Source organism: Rattus norvegicus, chromosome 18, assembly GCF_036323735.1.
Source record: "Rattus norvegicus strain BN/NHsdMcwi chromosome 18, GRCr8, whole genome shotgun sequence".
Taxonomy (NCBI): Eukaryota; Metazoa; Chordata; class Mammalia; order Rodentia; family Muridae; genus Rattus; species Rattus norvegicus.
Window position 1 is genome coordinate 62,449,186 of NC_086036.1, and position 20,597 is coordinate 62,469,782.

Here is a 20,597-nt window from a genome sequence, read left to right on the forward strand (position 1 = left end):
TTAAGAATCATGCTCATTTAGTAGGTTCTCATCCATGACACGTGGCCTCACTAGCCCCAGTTGTTGGCTAGTGATGGTTTTCCTCGTGTTGAGTGTGTCTTATGTCCAATTAGAGAGCTGTTGGTCACTGACAAGGTACATATGCTACTATTGTACTCTTGGGATCAATGCACCATGCTGATCACTGTTATAGTTCAGAGATATCAATAGCTATCTAGGACTAATACTTGCTTCCCTTCCTTGGAAGCTTGTGTGGCACCTTCTGGTACTATAAGAGCTAGTCCTTAGGCAGGAAGCCAGCAGGGAGGCAGAGGCAGGAGGATCTCTGTGAGCCTGAGGTTAGCCTGGTCTACAGAGTGAGTTCCAGAACAGGGAGGGCTCTGCAGAGAAACCCTTTCTTGAAAAACAAAACAAAACAAAATAAAAAAATGGGATGTGTCAGTGGTAGTGAGAGAGTGGCTAGCTCCGCGTTCAGTCTCCAGTGCCCCAAACACCAAAACATATTTAAGAATAATAAAGTTGGGGCTGGAGAGATGGCTCAGCTGTTAAAGGCTAGGTTCACAACCAAAAATATAAGAATAATAAAGTTGGTAGTCATGGGTATTCAAATGAAAAAAATAAACATGTGACCAGCTGAAGCTTACCCAAGGAGACAAGTTTAGGATGTAGACAGAAATAAAATAATGACACATACTAGAGTCACACATGAGGGACACACATGTGAGGGACACATGTGAGGGACACACATGAGGGAGAGTTAGGAGTGAGAAAATAAGGGGCTGGGTTGGGGGAGATGGAAGGAACAAGCACAAAAGCCCTAACTGATGTGACTCATAAGCGCTTCTCTCTACATAAAAGAATCTGGTGCACATAAAAATTCAGCATGCATACCGAAGTTCGAGCATGCAAGCCGCACATTTCTTTGATCAAGTGTTACATGTTTACTAATGAAGCAGTCACTGCTCAGAATATTTGAGAAACATTTACTTTGAAATTGCCTTTCAGAAACCATTTGTGAACTGCACAAAACTCAGATTGATTTTTTTTATTAAACAATATATATTTACAGTTTATTTTTGGTAAAAGAAAAAGTATTTAACCATTTTGACCAACTATTTTATTTACCCACCTCGGCTTCAAATAGTGTTTGGGTATTTCTATAAATCAATCAACACCAAAAAGATGGAGTACAAACACAGTGTCTCTTCCTACCCCTCCCCTTCCCCTCTCCGTTCCCTCCCCCTCCTCTTCCCCTCTCCCTCCCCTCCCTTCCCCCTCTCCCTCCCCTCCTTTCCCCCTCCCCTTCCTACTCCCTCTCTCCTCCCCCTCTCCTCTCCTTCCCCCTCCCCCCTCTCTCTCTGAAAGTGAGGGATTGCTACCCTAACCTTTGCCCTGGTTTGGTTTTGTTGGGAGGAAAGGTGCCCTTCAGCTTCCGGGTGTCCACCATGGAGGAACCCGAAGCAGGAGTGTCAAGGGTTATTAACTGTGGCGCTTCTCTCTAGCTCCTGGGATTTTTTTCTTTTCTTTTGTTTATAGATGCGAAATGACTAGGAAATAGGAGAGTTCCTCTTCCTGTAGGTTGTAGCCTGTTGTTTTCTTATAAATCTTGCTTTTGAGATTTCTGTTTCTATTTGCAGTCTGTTGTTGACTGAGATTTCCCCCTTGCCTTCCCACGTTCATCACTTCCTTTTTAAAAGATGTTTTTAATTGAAGTAGAATTACATCACTTCCTGTCTTTCCTCCCTCCAGCTCTCCTAGTTACCCTACCTTGAATCCCTCCATGCCCCCACTCTCAAGTTGGTAGCCTTCTTTTCTTTGATTATAATGTTACATATAGCATGCATATGTACAAATATATATGTATATATAGGTGTATATATGTATGTACACACACAAATATATATTATACATTACATATTGTATTTTATAATATATGTAATATATACTATAAAGTACTACAATACATGCTATAATGTATAATATATTTTATATATTATCTATTACACATTATTCATTATATACTGCTTTATATACATTATACATTATATACTATATACACTATATATATTATATAATTCTATATATTATAATAAATATTATAGAGTATATACTGTATATTATACATTAATCATGTATCCTATATTATATATTACAAACTATATACTAATTATATGTTATATATTATATGTTTACTATATCATGTGTCATATCATACATCATACATTATATATTATATCTTAATTATATATACACACACATAACTAGAACCTGCTGAGTCCATTTATGTTGTCTATGTGTATATGACTTCAAGGCTGCCTGCTTTGCATCAGACAACCAAGTCACAGATCACTTTTCTTGCAGATCCATGGGGATGCAGGAGAGCACTGCTTGTCCTCACTACAAGTCACTGTCAGTCATTTCCAGGTCCTGATGCTTTCTTCTTGTTCCCCTCTCCTGGCAGTATTCAGGCTTTGCTGCATGGCAGGCAGGTGGCTCCTTTCCAGTTCTCTTTGCTTATCTCTTCTTTTCTCTCATTACATTTATTCATGCCGACGCATCCTTTACCCTCTCTGTATAGTGCCCCTTTAAGCATCTTCCGCAGTGCTGCTTTGGGGGTCACGAACGGCCTCAGTTTGCAGTTGTGTTGAGGTGCCCTTCCTTCTCCACCAACTGTAAAAGATAACTTTTCTAGACACAGCAGTCTTGGACGACAGCTATGCACTTTTAGGCCTTGGAACACAGTGTTCCAAACTCTCCTGGCTTTTAGGATGATCATGCCCTGATACCGCTCTTACCCGGTGCCTCTGCAGATCAATTGGTGTTTTCCCCTTGCAACCTTTTTTCAAAAAGAGAGTTTAATGTACTTTCAGAGCAAACTTACAGGAGCAGCACGCAGCACAGACAGCCTTAAAACCATGCATTCACATGTAGGGCAACTCAGAAAATTATAGTGGATGGATGGAATCTATTGTGTGATAAAAATGCCACAAACTCACTTAGTCACTGTCAATAAGATGTTCACTTATTTTTTTAAAATCCAAATGCTGGCATTGTCCAGAATGATTTAAAAAGTTTACTTATAATTCTTATAAAGTTGAAGGTTGTGTCTCTGTCTTACATATTTGACATCTTGAGTACCGTGTACCATGAGAGTATCCCTTTCTTTTTCTTTCTTTTTTTTTTTTTTTTTTTTTGGTTCTTTTTTTCAGAGCTGGGGACCCAACCCAGGGCCTTGCGCTTCCTAGGTAAGCGCTCTACCACTGAGCTAAATCCCCAACCCCGAGAGTATCCCTTTCTGGACACATGTATTTGGGTTTCTTGCTGGATCTTGCATTTGGATATCCGTTTCTTTGCCTATATTTGGGAGATTTTTCTCCTAAAATTCTAAGGAATGTTTTCTATGTTTTTAGTCTTAATCGTGCTTCTTTAAAATTTTTTCAACATATTTTGTTGGTTTTTTTTTTTTTTTGAATTTTATATCATACACTCTGGTCACACTCACTTCCCAGTCCTTCCATGTCTGTCCCCTTGTGACATCCCACCCCACCCTCTCTGCCACCCCCATCCCCTCCAAAAAGAGGAAAAACAAACAAACACCCAAGTCTAATTTCCATCCCCCCCCAGTCTATTTGTATTATCCATACACTCACTGGAGCATGGTCAAACACTCAGTGGCCCATCCCTTAAATAGAACGGAAACATTCTTCTCTGGTGGTGCCACCGAGACCACGTCTGGACTCATGATCCTACCTCAGTCAGAGCCTGTGATGATGTCTGTGATCTGTTTTACCACTGAAGGCGATGCGGATGTCTGCGGTCGGTGCTGAAGAAGCCTAAAGCCAGGCTGATATCCATGGGCCATCCTGCCTCTGGGGCCGTACTGATCTGAGTGGCCCGCACTGCCAACCTGAGGCCATAGTGATGTCCGGGTCTATGCTGCCTCCAAAGGACATGTCTGGGTCCATGATTCTATTGTAGCCAGGGTCTATGTTGATGTCCATGGCTTGTGTTAGCACCAAAGGCCATGTGGATATCTGTGGTCTATTCTGCAGCTTGGAACCATGTTGATGTCCATGGGGCACACCGATGCCAGGGCCACATTGATGTGAATGGCCTGGGCTGAGGCTATCTTGATGTCTGGAGTCCAAGCATCCTCTGAGGACCTTGTCTGGGTCTGTGGGCCCTACTGTGGACAAAAGCCATGTTTGAGGGTCTGTGCTGTCACCAGAAACAACGTGGAAGGCCATGATCTGTCACTCCATGGACATTTGTAAAGAGCAAGGAAGATACTTTTGCAGGGGTGTCCATGATTGCAGATACACAGTTGAGAAAGAGGAACTTGGAAGGCTAGCCCACCCCTACCCCCTACCCCTACCCCCAAACCCGTCAAAGTAACAGCCTAAACAGGAAGCCATTGAAAGGAACTCTTATGAAGTGTGATAAGGATGCTGAAGCTAGCTCTCCATAGCTTACAGCTACTGGCACGGGTGCGGGGGAGGAAGTAGGGATGCCTGGTGCGGGGGAGGGGGATGACTCCAATCTCACAGCTTCTTAAGTTTAGTTTCTTGTTTATATTCCAGAGTTCTTGGAGACTGTGTTTATTCTTGCTTATTTATTTTTCTTTGTTGCTATCTAAAGGTAATATTGCCTTGACCTTGTTATCATCCCTGTGAGCTGGGTCCTTGTCCTGAGTGTTTGCCTACCAGTTTCTTTTCTTCGGGGCTACCCAGTTTAACTTTTAGGCAGGATTTCTGTCTCTTCTCCCTGCACCAGGGAGCCCCATGACTGGAGTGGGGCTGGATTCTTCCAGTGTGTGGTCAGTTCTTCCTCAGGACTTCTCAGCTCTTTGGTCATTGTTTTTGGGAATCCCTGAAGGTTTTCTTCATTCCCATTCTGGAAACAGAGTCATTTCTTTGTTCTATTGAGCTTACGTGTGCTATTTGGTCTTTGTCTCCTTGACACAAACCTACATATATCCAGGGAGAAGGAATTTCAGTTGAGAAATTTCCTCCATCAGATTGTACCCTGGGCATTTTTTTTTGAGGTGTTTTCTTGATTAAATGATCATTGTGGGAGGGTCCAGACTACCAGGGTTAGTGACATATCTGGGCAGGTGACCCTGGGCTATTTAAGAGAGCAAGCTAAGCAGGCCGTGAGAGCAGGGCAGTAAACAGTATTCCTTCACAGTCTTTGCTTCAGCCCTGCCTCCAAGTTCCAGCCTTGAGTTCCTGCCTTGGCTTCTTTCAGTGGTAAACTCTAGCCTATAGGCTAAATAAAGTCTTTTTCTGTCCCAGTTGTTTTTTGGTCATAATGTTTATCACAGCGATAGAAAGCAAGCAAGAACACCATATTACACAGAGTCATCTTCTGACATCCTCCATAGAATGAGCTCACTGCTAATGAATCAACACTACCCATTACACAAAGGGTCTTTAAACAAAGAAACCAAAGTTGTAGATCAGTTGTTGCAGTGAAACTGGTCCTTTGATTCCTACCCAGAACCCTTGAAACCCACCCAAAACTGCCATTTACTTGTCCTATGTGCCCAACTTCAGCATATTCTTTTCATTGTTGGACAGATTTTGGCAATGCTGGCATAACCCGACAAGGGCAAGGGTGGAGTGTGTGTAAACATAGAACTCCACTGATTTTGTTCATGACGTATGTTATCTGAGCCGTTTGTAGCCTTGACATGAAGTAGAACTCTAAGTCCAGGTTTACACTAATTTTAGAGACATAGAGCCACATAAAACAAGATTGTGCAGTTGGGAAGTTGGTGAGTTTGGGGAAACATAGCTGTCCCATAGTCGTCCATAATAACCCCTGCTAGACTCACCAAAATGAGCTTGTGTGAATCATTCTTTAGGCATCAGTGCCATCCCAGTTGGAGGCAGGTGTTCATTTTTATAGTCCTTGGAAAGATGTGCAATAATTTATTAAAACGTAATAGCTGGGGAGGCTGTAGGAACCCAGCCCCGTATTAACTTTATAGGTTATAAGCACCATGAGTAACACAAAGCTACTTAAGCATATCTGTTTATGCACACATTGTATTTTTAGCTAATTAAAATAATTAAATTTAGAGTAAACGCAGAATCAGTAGCTATTGCAGTAGGTTGACGTGAAGGGAACTCCAGGAAGACATTGCTCTGCATTCGGGGTAGAGATCAGAGGAGTTTCTTGGAGTTGGGAAAGAGAGGAAATGGCCCCTGTTAGAATGAGGGTCTGGGGCTGGAAAAGATGCTTCTAGTAAGAGCAAAGAGATGTCGTAGGCGGCCGGGAGGACAAGCGCACAAATGTTCATGCTCTCCTGACTTAGACAGAGTACAGAAATGGTGTAATTACTAGGTGGAAATTGTGTACATCTGAAGAGACAGCCAGGCTTTCAAAAGGGAGAGGAGCTAAGAGCATGCAGGGCAGGAAGTGTAAAGTGCTTGGGGTGGAGTAGAAACTCCATGGCTCAAATTATTCTTGCTCTGACCTATTTCCCCTTCCTGGGTACAGGCAGACTGCCTTAATGTGGCTGTGTAGTCGAGTTTCACAGGTAGGCTCTTGTTGGGAGCAGCCTCAAGATGGTGGAAGCAGCCTTCATGTTAAAAAGCAATTGTATTTTAGCCTTATGTTAGACCGAAGGCCATCATACTTCAGCCTTACCTAAGCCTGCACCTGCAGTTCTGCTTGAACTCAATAGATAGAATAAATCTGGTTGTTAGATCGTTTAGCACCAGTGGTCATGTCACTTGGCAATGGTGGTCAGGTCACTAAGCAACCCACCCTACTGTTCCCCACACTGGCTGATTTACCCAGCCAGTATCCTGGCCATCGAGCCAAGCCAATTCTTTTGTGGTTACCTAACCCCTCCCCACATCTTGCTTCTATCAGTATATCTTCTGCCTGAGAAAAATTAAAAATTGTCAGCTTGATCAGACCTCTTGACTTGCTGTCCATTCTTTGCGTCTCTTGTCCTCCATTCTCTCCTAGGTGGACCCCAGACCCTGGTCAACTGCCCTGCGGGTTGGAGCAGGCTCTGAACAGGAGAGGTGCACACCCTAGGCAGACCTGGTCCATAAATGCCAAGTACAGCTGACTCATCATCTTTCTCCATATAGTGGTTTACAGCGACTCTCATCACACTCTCCACATACGAGCTTATAGCAAGTAGGGTTTGGACCCTCAGACAGAGTCTGCATCCTGATCCTCAGAATCCTGTCATGCTACATAGCAAAGGAGAATCACATTTGCAGATGAGCTATACCAAGCTGGGGAGAAGATCCTGAATCATCTGGGTGAAGCAGAGTCCTTTGGTGGAGAAGAGAGAGGGAAAAGAGAGAACCAGAGAAATGGCAACCTGCGAAAAGCTGCCCTGAAGTGCTAGTTTAAAGTTATAAGATGGGTTGGGGATTTAGCTCAGTGGTAGAGCACTTGCCTAGCAAGTGCAAGGCCCTGGGTTTGGTCTCCAGCTCCGAAAAAAAAAAAAAAAAAGAAAAAGAAAAAAAATAAAGTTATAAGATGTTCATTAGCCTAAGAAAGCAGGAAGACTTTGCAATGTGCGGGAGGAGGAGAAATGGACTCTTTCCCGGAACCCACACCACAAAATACAGCCCAGCATTCATTGGTGACCCTAATTATTGACCACAGTGGTGTGTCTTATCTACAAATATATGGGTAATATATTCATATTGCTTCACAGCATTAAGTCAATGCCAATTTGTTAACAGCAATAACAGGAAATTAATGAGCACTTCAGCTTTGAATCAATGTGCTTAAAAATGTTGGAGCCACCAGCTGGGATGAGTCTGGCTGTCTGTGACACTTGGGGAACAGCTGCCCACGGGGTCAAACTCATGCCTTGAGATTATTTTGCTTAAGAAATGAAATTTTACTATTTGACACTTTTTAGCGTTTGTAGCTAGTTTTGCATAGTGGCTACTGCTACATTGATTAAAACGTCTGTTTGTTCCTACCAGAAGTGTCTTTGCCAGCCCCTGACCCTCATTCTAACACAGGCTATTTCCTTTCTTTCCCAACCCCAAGAAACTCCTCTGTTTCCCTAGTTTTCTCATTTGTGAAGCATAGCCTGTTGCTTGAGAAATTGGTGTTGCTCCCTTCAAACTTATCCTCAAATGAAATATTTAATTTGTATCAAGTGTTTTTTTGTGTTTGTTTGTTTTTGTCTTTTTTTTTAATCCCTTTCTTTCTGTCTTGTTGCAAGGCTTAACATATATGAATATCACTTAGGGTGAATCCTGACAGATGCTAATGTCCTAGTAAAGAATTAGCTGGCCTGTCAACTGTGAGGGATGGAGGGAGGAGGGCTAAGGAGCCCCATCCTTCAATCTTGAGCCATTTGCTATGGTAGATATAGGGAAAGGGGGTGTCACCGCCTGCGGTTGTGTATTCACTGGTGACCACACCAGGCTCCAATGGAGAGTTCCAACCCTGTGGTCATAATGATGGCCCTGGTTAAGCTGAATGGGTCACAAGACAAAACCCAAAGGCATTAAAGGGACAGGGAGAGATGACGGGGTGGGAGGGTTGGTAGGGATGGGAAGGAGATGAGCGAGGGTAGGGAGAAGCAGTCAGAACACATCATATATGTGTATGAAACTGTCAAGGAAAAATAGAAAACCTTTTTCAATGAAAAGAAAAGTCTTTTGAACTCTCAAATGTCTTCTTAAAATATACATAGAATCTATATATCCTCGTTTCTTTAGCTAAAAATAAAACATCAGATATTGCACACACTCTAGCTCTAGCCTTTTCTGTTTTTCCTTTATTAATAAACATTTTGAATGTATAAAATGATTGGCTATCATTATCATTTAGTGATATTTAAAAAAAAAAGGTGCAGTTGATGAAGCCACTGGATCAACACTGGTTTACAATGGACACAACATGGGCAGAATCATTGGTGTGGGTAGTGATCTCTCTCTCTCTCTCTCTCTCTCTCTCTCTCTCTCTCTCTCTCTCTCTCTCTCTTTTGTAAAATTTACTTAATATTTTTTCTGGTCCAGAAGGGTCAGGACTATTCAGGCTTTATTTAAAATATTACAAATTTGTCCACTATGGAATCTGAGCAAAACTTCATAATCTGGATGTACCACATTTTCCTTCTTTTGTGTCATAACATATTTTTAAAACTTTTGAGTACACTCAGTCCGTGGAACCATAAAAACAATTTTGCCCTTTATAGGTGATATGTTCCCTGAAATTTGAGGAAGGAATCATAAAATCCTAACACGAAGAGACAGATGTTTAGAAAATGTTCAGGAGGTAAACTGGGTATCCATGATAACAAATAGAAAGTTTCAGAAAGTCTTTACCGGGGAAACATCAATGATTTTATAGCCTACTTGCTCTTCCTTCGTTACCATGGCAACACGCAGGCAAAAATAACCCAAGACATTCGTCAGCATGGTTATCATAACTTCTGCTCAGCCGCCCGTCCTCTCAGGCATTGAATGCATCCCACGTCCGAGAGGCTTGGCTCCATTACTGCCTCTCAGCAGGCATTACTGTGTGAAAACCCAGAGAACGGATGTTAATTCATAGGCGTTGCCTCTCCAAACTCCAGAGGTTCACATGGGAAAAATCTGGGAACATCTGACAGTGTTCCAATGTCTTAGCACACCTCGACCTTCAAACTTGGCTGTATGCACGCACCCCAGCGGGTGCGGAAGTCAGAGAACAGCTTATGGGAGTTGGTTTTCCGTTTCTACTCTGTGGGTTCTAAGGATGGAATTTACATCATCAGGCATGGTGGCATGCCTTTCCTGCTGATTCCTCTCACTGCTCTCCTAAAATATCATTCTCAAACCTAATGATGATCATATATACTAAAAAAAATCCTGTTGCTGTGACAGGCGAAATAGCGAAGAGAAAACCTAACTCGTAGGCACTGGGCCAAATTTTACACACTACAGTCATGGACTGGTCACTTCCTGTCACTTACCTCATTTTGTTCTAAGATCGCAATTCCTACTGAAGCACTGGCAGAGCTGTGCTGCAGTGCCATTAAGCATCCGGTTTAGAGGCGATGATCGAGCTCTCCTTCCACGTAAGAAGTCCAAATAGCCAGTGTTACTTCAGGCAGAACTACTAACAGGCAGTTAGGGGTTTAATTCCTGCCGGGCAAATCTCCCTCTTGTTTCTGCTCCCGTCATCTGGAAGACACTCAGGTTCAGAGAGATCACAGCTATCTCTGAGGCGTCTGTGGGGATACACGGTCCACTTAGGTAGAGCTATCTCATCTGCATATAAACCTTTGACCTCACAGCCGCGCATGAGCAGTGACTGTTTCAAGGTCTTAAACCAGGTCCCTCTGCCTGCTCTTAGCCACGCTGTGGATCCCAGTAAACCTGACTGAATGAAGTAATTAGTGCCTGAATGAAGTAATTAGTGTCCTAGACTAGGTTGTGACCTTAGTTTGCTTTACTCAACTAACGTCTCATTTCACTCAGTTGGGAGAGAGACTTCCCGACAGGGCTCAGGTATTTCCGTATTATGCTTTGCATGCAGGGAACCATTTGTTGTCTAATGCTGGAAGGTTTAGTTTGTAATGGAAACAGGCGCACAATGGAGACTGGTACCCGGTGAAGTAAAGAGCAGGCCATTTTTTCGGCACCTTATGAAAAACGTTGGCTTGGTTAGGGAGTGCAGTCATCACCGCTCTTCCGGTCTCCCTCAGGAATGCTGGCAGCACAAGGCATGCTGGTATCCAGCCTTCTGCTGTGGCTGTGATTCACAAGCTGCATTTCTTGTCTGTCCTGGGAGACTGGTATTTTCTTCCAGTATCTGTGAAACGGGAACAATAGAACCTATTAGCTTGCAAGTAAGATAGCGCTGCATCCCATTCTCGACTCTCAGTGGGACATCCCCGGAGGCGATCCCATGGGAGGCACATCACCTTCACCTTCTGAATTACAGGAAGAGAGATGCTCAGGAAGTTTGTGGCCCAGGGAGGGCTGTCTTAGGCTCTTTCTCCTCTGAAAAATACCACGGATCCGTTTCTGCTACAGTTCTCCTCTGACAGTATCTCACTCAGGAAGAGAAAACTCAAGCACATTCTTTAAACCTGTTCTTGCCCTATTAAAAAAGGGTGTTCTTTCTTTCTTTTTAAATTTTTTTTATGGGTAGGGGTGTTTTACCTGCATTATGTTTGTATACTGTACAAGAGGACATTGGATTTCCCCTAGGGCTACAGTTACAGCTGGTAATGAGCCACCATCTGGGTGCTGGGGATTGAACTCAAGTCCAATCACTGGATAAGCAACCCATGCTCTTAACCACTGAGCCATCTCTCCACTCTGAGGCTGGTATTTTGTTACCCTAGCCCTCAAATGTTGTCTTTACTCTTCTCTGGTTGTCAGGTAGGTTCCAGGGTTAGTTAGGCTGCTGCGAGTGTGTGGGCCATTGACGGCTGCTAGTCAGAACACACTCAGTCCCCCTATATATCTACCCTTTTTAGTTTAGAAGTTGGCAACTCAGTGAATGTCGCGTGCCTAATGTCCCGCCAGTAAGAACGACGCGTGGCAACAGGATTCTTCTGCCAACAAGCCTTTACTGTGTTACAGCTCTCTTGAACAGGGACCCCAAGCAGCAAAGTCGCTTGACTTATATACACAACAGTATGCTAATTATCTCTCAGGGACTGGTGGGGCATGGATCACCCCACTACTTGTCCTCCAGGGATTGGCGGAGAATGAATCACCCCATTAGCATGGTACCGCCCCCCATTAGCATATTAACGGTCAACTGACACCTGGTGCAAAAACCGCACATGTGCAGTACCGTTGTTCACCACTGGAGGGCGCCCTACATCTCATTATCGTATGGCCGCCCTAGCAATGGGACAAGCCTGCACATGCGCAGTAAGTTGTCGACATCCAGACAAGGCTGGATGTCGGCGCCATCTTTGTTTCGCTGCGCCGCTCTCTATATCTCCCCCTTTTTTGTTTAATAAAATGACTGGTCTAGATCTGGGTGTCACGTCAATCTTGTCATTGCTCCTGTCTTAGGTCGTTCTCATCCAAACTCGGCCTTACCCGTCATAGAATTACCCTATCTCCACCGGGCCCTGTGTCTTGGGTTGGTCCGAGCTCGAGGAAAGTTGCCCGTCCCTAGATACAATGACTCCACATGACTGTGACAAAAATGATTTAGAGCGAACTCTTGATCTTTCAAAGAGGCCAGCCATATGTTGGGAGAAGCACCCTTTTTAATGGTGGTCATAGCCTGGTAAACAACCACTTTGTGTCTGGCATGTTCTCTTTTTAAACGGCCAATAAGCCAGAGACCTACTCCGCATCCCAGGAGGACAATAGCTCCCCAGGCAAACATGCCCGCCCACTCCTTAAAAAAGGAGAAAGCATTGGTAATCCATGAGGTAAAGTCTTCAATTGTGATGGGGTCCAGCCTAGTGCTGTTGAGGACAGCAATCTGCATCAGCATTACCATTCCCAGTAGTACTAGTAGGGTTTGTAGTCTCATCTTCAGGAAGAGCAGAAGGTAATTTTCGAGTCAAGTGCTCAGGTACCCAGATTGGATTTTCTTGATTCTGCGGAAAAACACAAACAGCTCCCCTAGATCTCGAAATCACGGGATCTGGGCCACGCCATTCATCAGTTAAGACATTCTTCCACTTTACTTCTGCATTAGTTATAGGTGTAGTAGCAGCATGGCGATCCGCAGCAGAGTGGCCATGCGCATCCAAAATTAAGAAATTTAGAGTAAAAAGAGCTAAAGAAAGTTGTTCTTTTGGTGTTCGGCTGCTGGCAATTCCCTCTTTTTGTTTTTGGTTTTGTTTTTTTTTTTTTTTTGGTTCTTTTTTTCGGAGCTGGGGACTGAACCCAGGGCCTTGCGCTTCCTAGGTAAGCGCTCTACCACTGAGCTAAATCCCCAGCCCCTCTTTTTGTTTTTTTATAAGCTCTTTTAAGGTACGATGTACCCTTTCCACAATTCCTTGACCTTGGGGATTGTATGGCAATCCTGTAGTATGTTTGACCTGCATTGTCTGGCAAAATGCCTGAAAAGACTTAGCAGTGTAGGCAGGCCTGTTGTCTGTCTTGAGACTATCAGGCTTTCCCCAGGCTGCCCATGCCTCTAAGCAATGGCTAATGGCATTACGAGCCTTTTCACCAGTCATCAGAGTAGCGTGTATAATACCGGAACAGGTATCAACAGAAACATGAGCATATTTTAAATTTTCAAATTGAGATATGTGTGTGACATCCATCTGCCAAAGTTTTAGTGGGATCAGACCACAAGGGTTAATCCCCACATGAGGAGGGTGGTGAAATTGAACACAATTCTGGCAACTTAACACCACATCATGAGCTACAGCTCTAGAGATTTAAAATTTTTGTTGAAGAGTAAAGGCAGGTACATGAAACTTTTGATGAAATCCTCTAGTGACATCAACCGGAGTGGCATGAAAAATAAACTCTCTACGAGTACTAGCATCCACAAGGGTGTTATTACTGGTCATGGGACCAGGCAAATTAGTATGGGCTCGAATATGCTGTATGAAAAAATTTATTTTTTCTGGCCCAAATCAAATTTTGTAATTCTAAAAGAATTTGACATTCAGTACTAGTCGACAGAATTGGCCCTGCAATTTCAAGTGAGCGCACAGCATTAACTACATAAGCAGAGTCAGAAATTAAATTAAAAGAATCATGAAATCTTTTAAAAACTTCCAATACAATTTTACATTCTGTAATTTGGGGGGTACCTGGACTGTATTGAATTAATACTGGTTCTTGAGAATCAACCATATAGGCACCTACACCTGTCTTGGAGCCATCTGTATAAATATCTAACACTCCAGACAAAGGCTCTGAGGCAGTGCTCTTAGGAAAGATCACTGGGTGTTCAGTAAAAAATTGTAGCAAAGGCATCCCAATTTAGGCCTGTTTCCCTAGATTGGCTCATGCCACATGTTGTCTAGAACGACTCCATCCAAATTTACCAGTTTTATGTCAACTTTCTGTTATCAATGTTACATTTTTTAAACCATATCCAATAACTTAAAAGCCAATAGTCCATAACCAAGGCATGTAGAGAATATTTATACATTTAAAACCAATCAGAAAACAAAATTGAAGTGGCTACACATATCTTAGCTACAGGTGCAAGGCTCCAAGGGCCGATTGAAACTGCTTTTTTAAGAGAAGCACCTTGTCACTTGCTAAATCTCCTTGAGACCAGGAATCCAAGTAGGCACACTCAAGTTTATCTTTTTGTTTGATTCTCCTGAATAAATTTTCAGGCGGTCTACCTCTATCAAATCTGATCATTATGACTCTGTGAGGTTTCCAGAGCCTAATCACATACCTAGCAATAGCCTCAACTTGAGCCACAACAAAAGCTGCACTGACCCCATTTTTTATCTCTGCCTTCTCTCTGTTCCTTTTATCTCCTTTTCTTTTCTTTTTTTCTTTGGAGACCTTTTCTCCCTCTGACATACTTTGTTGCTCTGCAAGGACCCTCTGACCTGTCCTAACGGCTCTAACGGCTTCCTCACATTGTTTATCCTCTAAGCAGGCAGGGACCATTTGCCAAAGAGGTTTTGGTCCGGGCTTAAGCTTGCCGTCTGTGGCTTCTCTATCCCACACAAAGAAAAAAAGAAACAAAATTACCAGCCTTGCCCACAAAAGATCCATAACTTTAGGTTTCTTCACAGTGGCTCTCCACCTAGGCCCATATCTTTCTTCCTCATATATGGCTGCCTCTTCCTCTAATTCCTCCTCCTCCGACTCTGACAACTCTTGCTCAGAGTCACTGCCAGCCAGTTCTAAGGCTTCTAATTCTTTTAATGGATACAAAGTATCCTCTCTGGATGACTTGTACTTAGTCCTCCGGGGCATACCTATTTTTTCCTCCGGCTGCCTTTCTTCCGCCTTTGTATCTCTTTCACTTTTGTTTTAGTAACCTTTTTCTTTTTGCGTGCTCCTAATTTCTCACTCTGCTCCGTTTCTGACATGCTCTCTTAAATCCAAAAAGGGGCATGCCTCTCGGAAGCCTAATTTCTCACTCTGCTCCGTTTCTGACATGCTCTCTTCCAAAAAGGGGCATGCCTCTCGAAGCTTACCTTTTAATTTACCTTTTCGCAGTTCTGAATCCTCTTCAGCACACTGAAGGGTCCCCTCGGCACCGGCGATGTTGGTTTCCGGGTTTCGGCACCACTTGTCACGCGCCTAATGTCCCGCTAGTAAGAACGATGCGTGGCAACAGGATTCTTCTGCGAACTAGCCTTTACTGTGTTATAGCTCTCTTGAACAGGGACCCCAAGCAGCAAAGTCGCTCGACTTATATACACAACAGTATGCTAATTATCTCTCAGGGACTGGTGAGGCATGGATCACCCCACTACTTGTCCTCCAGGGATTGGCGGAGAATGAATCACCCCATTAGCATGGTACCGCCCCCCATTAGCATATTAACGGTCAACTGACACCTGGTGCAAAAACCGCACATGTGCAGTACCGTTGTTCACCACTGGAGGGCGCCCTACATCTCATTATCGTATGGCCACCCTAGCAATGGGACAAGCCTGCACATGCGCAGTAAGTTGTCGACATCCAGACAAGGCTGGATGTCAGCGCCATCTTTGTTTCGCCGCGCCGCTCTCTACAAGTGAAGCCAGAGTTCTGTGCACTGACCTCATTGACCCCACCTCAAGGGGCAACCAGCATAGGGAACTGTGCCTGTTTTAGGTTGCCCCGGGCTATTGGGGTCTTACCCATCATTGACTACTGGCTCTGGAAGGCTAGTCTCCCTGGAGAGCATGCCCTGGTGAAGTACGTTGGTCTATTGGGAGGTGTTTCTCCGAGAATCAGGCCTGTATATCCTTGGGGGGTGGGCATGGTTCAGGGCAGCACTTGGAGCAGATCTTATTGATGGAGTGTTGGCATGACATATGCAGCATAAGACACTTGAAGAGAGTGATTACTAACAACAGAACACCCCTAACATAGCGTAAGTGACCATCCAAGAGGAATCTAAGAGCCTTTTAAGGTTGTCTTATACTTTAGTGATAGCACTCACTTCAAAGGACATAGCTGGGGGTCTGGTAGAGTTTAACTTACGTATTTGTTCTCTGAGGAGTATGGAATAATTGAGGAACTTGGTGGACCATGTCCCCTTGATGTAATGGGCCAACTTCAGCCTCTCTGAGGTGGAATTAGGTACCTGGTATTGAATCAAGCAGCAGGACCTAAAGCTATGGTCACATGCAAGAAGAGACAAATCCTGCACCATCTCTAGTTCTTCTGATAACAGCCTGTTGTAGCAAAATGTGGATGGCCCAGTAAAGATGTTGATTAACTCTGTTATCACAGTTTCTGTCAAGGCCACTGCTGCTGTAGTTGCCCCTGCTACAGCCGCCAGGATGGCAGTAATGATGGCTGCAGTAATGCCAAAATCATATTTGACCCACCTTAGGGGTTGCAGGTTAGTTTTAGACATCAGAGTGATAGCATAGAAAGGAGTTGCATTTGCCACTGGCATCTATCTCACAGCAGGTTTATGTAGGAGGATGGCCAGTTTGGTGTGGTGGGACCAGCAGGTCATCCGATGGCATGGCGTGTTAGAACAGTTCAGCACTTCTTGCATGTCAGAAGCATTTTCGAGAAGAAAGAAGTGTGGAGGGAGAACGCACGTGGGGAGGGGGCCCAATTAATCCTGGAGGCTGTAACTATCTTTAAATTCTTACCATCGACAGCTAGATCAGTAAAAGTCTGATTAAAGATGCTACCACCCCTTAAGGGGCTCAGGTTGATACAGCCAAGAGCCCCACAAAGGTCCTGGTTCCTCAAAAAGGTATCGTATAGAGTCTGGGCGGATGTTCTATGGAGATGGGGCTGGTCCTTGGACTGTAGGAAGAAGCACTGTAGTCCTAAGGTATAGGGGTCAATTTGAGATCGTTGATGTTAGCAATATGTATGTACCCCATAGTCCTGGGCCGGGAGAGAGGGGGGTCAATTAGACAATGTTCCCACAGGATTGAGAGTTTGACTATGGTGGGCATTCTGCTTGCAGGGGAACAGCGAGGGGCGGTAAGGCGGCGATTACCCCGCTGAGGTAGGGAGAAGTCAGGGTCGGCATAGGGCCGGATGGTGGGGGAAGCGTCTCTATCTCCATCATCTTTCCTGAAGCTTTATTGGCATGAAAGTCCCCAGTCCTGAAGCTCCTAAGTAGGATACAGGGGCCCCTTGCTATCTATCATGAAGCAAATGGTGGTAGTAACAGGCCAAGTACCGGTAATTGTCTGAGTTGCGTCTATGGGTCCATGAATGGGAGTCCCAGGGTGGCATTAGTTGTAAAAAGCGCAGGGTATGCAGGGGAACCTGAGTTAATAGGCAATAACAACGATGGCAAAGGCACAAGGGCCCACAACTCCTCAGCAATACCGGAGCAGAACGAGAAGAGTCAGACTCCCCCAGCGTCCATGCCTCGGTGGTTGCTCGCACATCCCTCACGGGCACCCGTATCTGCGTTGTGGATCCCTAGAGAAAAACACGGACCTTGCTCCCGTGTCAGGAGGGCTGGCGGTGGTGATTGCCATTGTGAGGCAAGAGGATCTCTCTATCTAACCAGGGGGAGAGGAGTGTTTCCGAGCGGCGAGGTCCCTTATCGAAAGAAAGAAAATTCTTGCGGAAGATCACTTGCACCAAGGCCAAATGCGGGTCTTGCTTAGCCTTAGATGACGTGACCTTCACCGGCAGGGCTATTTGAGATTTGTTCCTTTCCACAGTGGTCTGTCCCTGTGAATTGCAGGAAATGCCAAAGGTATGATTAATTTCCAGGAGGTCAGGAGATCGGCAAGTTGTTTAGAGTAGGCAGGGCTGTTACCCGTTTTTAGGGCCCAAGGCACTCCCATTACTCGCATGGCTTACTTGAGGGCTGGCTTCACACGGGAGGCTTTTTCTCCGGCAAGTGTCAGAGCACAGACGTAAGAAGAGCAGGTATCCAGTATTACGTGCACAAAGTGAAGGTTCCCAAATGGAGGATAGTGAGTAATGTCAGTCTGCCGTATGGTACTGTGTAATAGGCCTCTAGGATCCACTCCCCCGCCCGATCGAGGGGGCTCAAGGGCATCAGAGGCGCACACGTGGCACTGAAACGAGCTAGATATTTTACGAAGACATTGAGAGCTCTGAGACAAGTTTGCAAAGGCTCTGCGGGGACAGGTGAAGTTGTTGGTGCAGCGCCAGGGCCTGCTCCAGGAGTTCTAGATCGGCAATCATAATCACAAGGTCCATGAGATTCGATGAGTCACCGAGAGCCAAGGCACCAGGGATCCCCGAATGTGACCTAGTGTGAGAAATGTACCAAGGATGGGGTCTTTGCTGTAGAAGCTTCTGGAGCATGGTCATTGTCAGATAGAAGGGGTTCAGGCACTCTTCAGTCTGGGAGAAGGGTACTACACCGGCAGCCCGAACTGCGTATTGGCTCTCAGAAAAAAGCAGTCTCGTCTTGGCACAGCTCAAGCTTCTTTATTATTGCCTTATCTCTCCCAGCTGGACTGAGCCAGAGTTAGGCAGTACCTGGGCGGCTTCCTCTTTATCGGGGTGTTGTATCAAGATGCCATATCCGAGCTTGTTCGAGTTGGAGAAAGCAATGGTGTCTCCCACCACTGGGGAAGAGGCGGGGTGCTTTGAGGCTTAATTATGAAGGGGAATAAGGGTAAGGAGGAGAGTTGCCTGTCCTGGGGCAGATGGTTGTCTAACCCAGTCACCATCTCGTGAAAGCTAATTGAATCCGACTGTGGTTGCCTCAGGGAGAAAGACAAAATGATTTTACCAGGCTTTACATTGTCGGTCCTCCTGGCTGCCACCCGTGCCTTTAGGTCAAGGCAAAAGGTCAGTTCAAATGTGGAACTGATCTAGTGAAGGGCAGAGTAGGCTTGGTGCAACCACATCAGAGGGCCATCCTGCCAAAGCGCCCCAATATGCCGTTAACGGTCCACAGAATTATAGCCAATAGAGGTTTGGAGGGACTATGATGCCCCAGAGAGGCAGATGCCAGCCTGGTGGCCACTTGTTTAAGGAGAGCCTTTTCCGGGGCTGGGGATTTAGCTCAGTGTTAGAGCGCTTACCTAGGAAGCGCAAGGCCCTGGGTTCGATCCCCAGCTCCGAAAAAAAGAACCCAAAAAAAAAAAAAAAAAAAAAGGAGAGCCTTTTCCTGTCATAAGCCTGATCAGCAAGGAGGCACTAGAGGGACCGTCCAGGAGGAGGTGGTACATTTCCTGGTCAGGAATAGGCAGGAAGGGTTTGAATCAGTTAACGGTCCCACATAGCTGTTGCAGCTTGGCCAGGGAGTATATATAGTTCTTTAACCACGGTCTCCTTTTTGAAGGTTGTAGCATGGCTGTGTCTTCATGCTGTGTTGTAAGTCAAAAGCTGCAGCTAACACACTAGGCATGTTTTCATACTTCTAGACCTCAGTTCTTTTTGGGACAGTAAAGTGATCCTGGCTGAATAGGGGATATACATCTTTTGATATGTTTCAATATTATTTCTGAGATACACACACACACACACACACACACACACACACACATGAGTTTTCTTAACATATCTGGTTGAGAGTGAGAGTACCAATGAAACAGTTTAAAAGCACATTTAAGCTTTCAAGACTTCAGTGACTTTGCCTCCTTAAAGGTAAGATGACCCTGGAATCAGAATTAGCTCCCAAGAATGAGCTAATGTAATCCTCCCTGCCTGAGTACAGGTCGGTTTTAAAAGAAAATAGCTAAATGCTGCCGGCACCTCCCAAGTGGCTAACAGGAAGGACTGAAAGAGGGAAGAGAGCTTCTCTGTAGCACCAGGGTCTGCAAAGGAGCCTGTAAAAGCCTCTATGGGGAATCCATCCACATCTGTGTCTTTCTAAGCCTACAGCGATCTATTGTCCATGAGGCAGATGCGTAAATAATTTAAATTTTACCTTGAGGTTGGAAAACAATTAATTGTAAGTGATGAGATTGATAGATTAGAATCCTGTCATTTTTAAAGAAACCAATGATTTTAAGGCAAAGTCTATCCTCCTGTGATGATTTATATATGCTTGGCCCAGAGAGTAGCACTATTAGGAGGTGTGGCCTTGTTTGAGTAGTTGTGGCCTTGTTAGAGTAGGTGTGGCCTTGTTGAAGTAGGTGTGGCCTTGTTGGAGTAGGTGTATCATTATGGGCATGGGCTTAAAACCCTCACCCTAGCTGTCTGGAAGTAAGTCTTCCACTAGCAGCCTTTAGATGAAAATGTAGAATTCTCAGCTCCTCCTGCACCATGCCTGCCTGGATGCTGTCATGTTCCTGCCTTGATGATAATGGACGGAACCTCTGAAACTGTAAGCCAGCCCCCAATTAAATGTTGTCCTTATAAGAGTTGCCTTGGACATGGTGTCTGCTCAGAGCAGTAAAACCCTAACTAGGACACCTCCTAAATGCACTATGATATCATCAGGATAATGACCTCATATAAGCAGCCAACAGTTACCTTTGATAACTTCAATATGTGAAATGATTTGGTAGTGAGCGATCAGGTGTATGGATGCACAGGTGAGGGAGGGCTGTGATGGGGGCATCACCTGTTTCCAGG

The 20,597-nt window shown here is 44.7% G+C and overlaps 1 long non-coding RNA gene across 5 annotated transcripts; it reads right to left on the reverse strand.

Moving 5' to 3' along the window:
• Window positions 1–8,753: 8,753 nt before the first annotated feature.
• LOC120098209 (uncharacterized) lies at window positions 8,754–19,098 on the reverse strand. Of its 5 annotated transcripts, XR_010059872.1 has the most exons (5): window positions 17,898–19,060; window positions 12,454–17,765; window positions 10,625–10,794; window positions 9,953–10,163; window positions 8,754–9,515 (listed from the first exon to the last, which is right to left on the reverse strand). It is a non-coding gene; the product is annotated as an uncharacterized LOC120098209 (long non-coding RNA). The 5 variants fall into 5 exon arrangements; XR_005496303.2 differs by having other exon boundaries at window positions 9,953–10,794; XR_010059870.1 differs by having other exon boundaries at window positions 9,953–17,765; window positions 17,898–19,066.
• Between the last annotated feature and the right edge of the window lie 1,499 nt (window positions 19,099–20,597).